Source organism: Zingiber officinale, chromosome 10B (genome assembly GCF_018446385.1).
Source record: "Zingiber officinale cultivar Zhangliang chromosome 10B, Zo_v1.1, whole genome shotgun sequence".
NCBI lineage: Eukaryota > Viridiplantae > Streptophyta > Magnoliopsida > Zingiberales > Zingiberaceae > Zingiber > Zingiber officinale.
Window position 1 is genome coordinate 69813774 of NC_056005.1, and position 5344 is coordinate 69819117.

Sequence of the window (5344 nt, forward strand, 5' to 3'; positions counted from 1 at the left end):
TCCTTCTTGCTACAGACCTTGTTTCCATGGAGAGGCTTGGTTTGCATTCCTATATAGATGAATTAGGTTGAACTCTTCTGGAAACAAATTAGTTGATGGCATTGCTAAAGTTATGAGCACGGTCTAGTAGTACTGGAATTTTCTTTATAAACATGTTATGCTTGCTGGAATCTTGTGATAGATTAGTAATTCAGTTTCGAGTTAGGTTGCAATTAATTGGACATGTACAGTAGGCGTTAAGCATTTCAGATTCTTGCATCAAATATCTAGTTTCCTTTGAATTTCAGTTTATTTCCTTTAGCAAGTGCAGATTTTGTTAAGCTAGTATGCAGATTTATATTAAGCTATTATGCAGATTTTTATCAAGCCAGTATGCAGATTTTTGTTAAGCATTAGTGCAGATTTTTGATAAGTATTGTATGTGCAGATTTCTTTCGTATTCTATGCATGATTATGTGTTACATAGTTAGTTTCATTCATAGATGCATAAGAAAGATAAAGAAAAGTATAAGAAAGATAAAGAAAAGAAAGAAAAGGCCGAGGCCTTAAGTAGATCCCAAAGTCAAGACTTTAGGGATTTTTGGCACACAAGGTGTCTATTAAAATGCCAAGGCATTTAAAGAAGAAGTGATTAAGATTATAAGTATTTTACTTTTAAGAAGAGGCTAGTACCCGACTTCCGAGGTTGTCGTTAAACAAATCCAGGTGTCCAATTCCGAGGTCTTGGCCCTGGTAGACCGAGGTCTGCTCTTTTAGGATTGGTGGCTCGCTACCCCAACCTATTAGAGAACGCGCATAAGATGGTACTACGCCTGGGCCCAAGAAGAAGTTGATTATTATTTTGAAGTATTATAAGTATAAGCTTTGGAACTAATAAAACAATGTGTTTACAAAAGTTTACAAGTATTAAAGAATAAGTTTTAAATAAGTAAAATAAAAGAGTAAGTTATTAAGTAAGTTTAATAAGAATCAGAAAGTGTTTAGAATTCAGTAAGTTAAATTCTTTATGCTAGCATGATAGTATAGACTTGTCTTACATTTTTAGCCTTTCAGTATGTTTCTTTACTATTAGGAGAGCATGAGTTAGCTTACTGTTATTTGTTATTAATGAGCATGAGTAGCTTTGCATGTTCGCATTCAGTTTTAGCATGTTTCTATTTATATACATGCATATCGAGTTTTTGTGAGTTAGATAGCGCTTACTAAGCAAATTTTGCTTATAGACTACACTTCCTCTTACTGCAGATACAGGAAAGGAAAAGATGTAGAAAGGAAGGCGACAAGGAGGTATTCGAGGGATGTGTGATGCCAGGACTATGGAAGCCTTGGGACTTAGTTTAAGAATTTATTAAGAATGTATTAGATGAGTCATTTAGCCTTCCGCTGTTAGTTAACTGTATGTTTTTATTTTGTTTCCGCTATTTATTACTTGCATGCTTTGATTTCATTAAACTGCGTGGTGATGTTATTCCTTTTGGTTGTGAAATATATGTTCCAGCCGCCTGTGGCTGAGTATAGTTTGTTTGTATTATTGATTTGGTCACCGGTACAGGGGAGACTCTGCCGAAATTTTTCGGTAGGGTTTCCATGTGATTTTTAATCGTACCGGTTAAGTAGAGTTAGTAGTTAAGTAACGATCATCCTTAGAGAGTAGTAGTAGTAAGAAGGGTGGCCGTTACATCGTTAGTTGCGTAGCGGAATAAAAACTAAAGTAATGAAAGCAATAAAAAAGGAGCATAAACTCTAACACATTCGATGTAACGTGGTTCAAAAATTACTTACTCCTACTCCATGGCTTGTCTTTGAGGTGGATGATCTCTCAATCCTCCCGTGGATTAGTCCCCGGCAATCTCCGACTAGAGCCTACTCTTTATCTGTGGAGTACAACCTCTCACAAGGTACTCTTCTTCTTTACAAGATTGAGAATAAGATTTCGAAAAAGAGTGCAGACTTTAGAAGCTTTGGGCAAAAATTTAGGAGTTATTCAATTATGTCAATAACCTCCTTCATACCCCAAAGCTTCCATTAAATAAGAGCAGAGAGTTGATCATAAGGTCAACTATTTTCGGCACCAGTCGATTGGTCCATGATAACATCTCTCCATAGAATCTGGGATTCTGCTAATAGTCGCCAACGACCTTGTACCAGTTGATTGGTGTAAACACCAGTCGATTGCTCCCTTCAACCGTCGGGCACAGAGACTCTCTATGCTCTCATGAATTTGGGTTAGTCGACTGGTCTTAGTACCAGTCGACTAATATCTTACATTTACTCACACTCATCCTCTCCAGATTCATCCTTGAAGCCCTCTTTCTAGGCTTTCATCCCTCAGATGCATTCGAGCCCGCAACTCCTTTCCATGCACCCTTCGCGTTGCCTTAAAGTCCCCTTCCCTCGGCTTCACTCCGTCGCTCCTCGTCCGACGGTCCCTCAGATGCACCATCCTTCATCGATCTTCAAGGACCCGAGCCATAGGATGAGATTTTCCCAAACTTGGCCGCACCAAGTTCCTTATATGTTTCACCAAGTCCTGCATGACTAAAACACATATCAAAATAATATGAAACTTAACTTAAACTCTTTGACACACGCATCAAAACCTATGATCATACTCGATCAAACCTATGCTGATTGCTCCCACAACTAGTACGAAGTTTGTCACTAATGTCCATCTTTGTTTTTATACCAATTGTGATACTTTCAGTCCTCTTCTTTCCCTCTCCAAACTTTGGATAAACCCCCTCTTACACTCCAATATCCATCTTATCCTTGGCATCAACTTTCTAGTTCAAGATGATCATGGTTTTTTTCCTTATCAAAGATTATGCCCCTTTTGTTTGTACTCCTATCCTTTCTCCTATTGTCTTTGACTATCCTTCCACTATGTGTACACACAAGATGATACCCCTCTATCTAATCTTCCTGTTGCTTCTGCACCTCCTCCTATTAAGGTCATACCCAAGTCTACAACTTTAGTCCAAGAATCAAAAACTCAGTGTAATGCCACTGTCAGTGCAAGGATAAAAATTCTTGTACTAGCTCCTGCCTAATGCATATCTCTTATGACACAACATAACACAGTATTTTAGATCCCTTGATCTTTCAGGATTTATTCAGTTACTTAAAAATACCAATTAATTTTCTAGCACTAGCAAAGCTAGAACAATTAATATCTACTTAAATAGGGATAAACAATTTAGTCTCTACACGAGAAAAGATAGAAATTATAGGTGGCAATCCCACTAAGTATTGGGAAAGAGATAAAATATATTATAAACTGACAATTAAAAATATTGATTTAACAATAAAAGAATAAGACTTACAGTACACTAATTGGAAATAGAAGAATGTAAAATGATATCCAACAATTATTAAAATTGGGAGTCATCCAACAAAGGACGTCAAGACATGACAATCCAACTTTCATAGTAAATAAAGGGGCTGAACAAAAAAGATGACAATCTAGAATGGTATTCAATTACAAACGTCTGAATAATAATTGTCAAGAAGATGAGTATAAAATTTTGGATAAAGACCAACTGCTTAACAAAATACATGATTCCAAATGGAATTTAAAATTTGATATGAAATCAGGTTTTTGTCAATTAAGATACATCAAGACTCGGTAGAATGGACAACTTTTTCTTGTCTAGAGGGTTACTTTGAATGGTTAGTCATGTCATTTGATTTAAAAGTAGCACTACAAATCCTTCAGAGAAAAATGGATACTACTTTAAGAAATCTATCCAATTGTATTGTGTCGATATAGATGATATTCTTGTATTCTTTAAATGTACACTATACACATTTACACCTAGTATTTAACCTATTTGAAACACATGCTTAATCATCTCTAAAGGTAAAATGAAACTTGGAGTCAAACACATAGACTTTTGGGAAGTAGAAATTAGACAAGGGAAAATCTCTCTTCTGTTGGTTGCTACTCTGAAAACCTAGAGGTTCCACTGTACAAAAAATTTTGTACAAAGGTCTGAACCTTTTCCTAGCTACCATGTGTTCTTTTAAATTAAATTTTGGATCGCCTGCAGAACTTAACACGTTTGATCCAAAACTTAATCTATTTGTTCTTTTAGGTTTTGACTTAGATCTCCTACGGAACTTAACACGTTCGACCCAAATCACCTTAAGTTATTAATTCCATTAAATATTAATTTCCATAATTGGTTCCTAGTACTGACGTGGTGAGGCACATGACCTTCTTGGATATGGGAGAAACCACCACCGACTAGACAAAATCTTTTATGGAAAGCTAATATTTAATTTCCTAAAATAACTTTAGGTTAACCGAAAGGAACAATCAAATCACAAGGAAAAGAAATAAACATAAGAACACTACATCGAAAATAAATTCGAAATACTAGAATCGTAAGCCTCTTGTATTTGGTATTATTTCCAAAAATAACTAGTATGATGCGGAAAGGAAAAATTACTAGTTATACCTTCTAGAAAGACCTCTTGATTTTCTACCGTATTCCTCTTCTAACCTCGGATGTTGTGTGGGCAACGATCTTCCGAGATGAGAAACCACCAATGCACCTTCTTCTCCTCCTAGCTAGGTTCGGCCAAAACAAAAGAGCTTTACCAAGGATGAAGAAAAAACCACCAACCAAGCTCCAAGGGATGCAAGCTTTCTCTTCTTCTTCTTCTTCTTCTCCAAGTAGTATCCGGCCACCACAAGAACTCCAAGGAAGAGGAAGGATTCGGCCACCACAAAGAGGAAGAGAGGAAGAGAGGTTGGTCGGCCACAACACCAAGGAAAAGAGGGAGAGAATAATAGAGGTTGTTAACCCATGAAGGCACCCCCACCCCTTCTTTTATATTCCTTGGCTTTGGCAAATAAGGAAATTTATTTATAATAAAATTTCCTTAACTTTCCTTGACAACAATTAATTAAGAAAAATTAAATAAAATTTCTTAATCAATTAATCATGGTCGGCCACCTCATGGAGAGCAAATAAGACAATTTTTAATCAACAATTAAAACTTCCTTATTTGTCTTTGGAAATTTTAAAAAATAAAATTTCCCTTTAAAATTCCTTCATGGTTGATAAAAGAAATTTTTATAATTTTAATTTTTTATCATGTGAACAATTTTTAAAAAGAAAAAAATAAAATATCTTTCCAATCTATAAATAAGGAAAGAGATCTAATCTCTTTCTTTAATCTTTTGTAGATCCTTTTAGAAGAGATATTTTAATTTTAATTCTCTTTAATAAATTATATCTTCCACATAATAAAAATTAAAATTAAAACTCCTTTTAATTTAATGGGGGCCGGCCACCTAAGCTTGGGTTCAAGCTAGGGCCGGCCATCCAAGAATTAA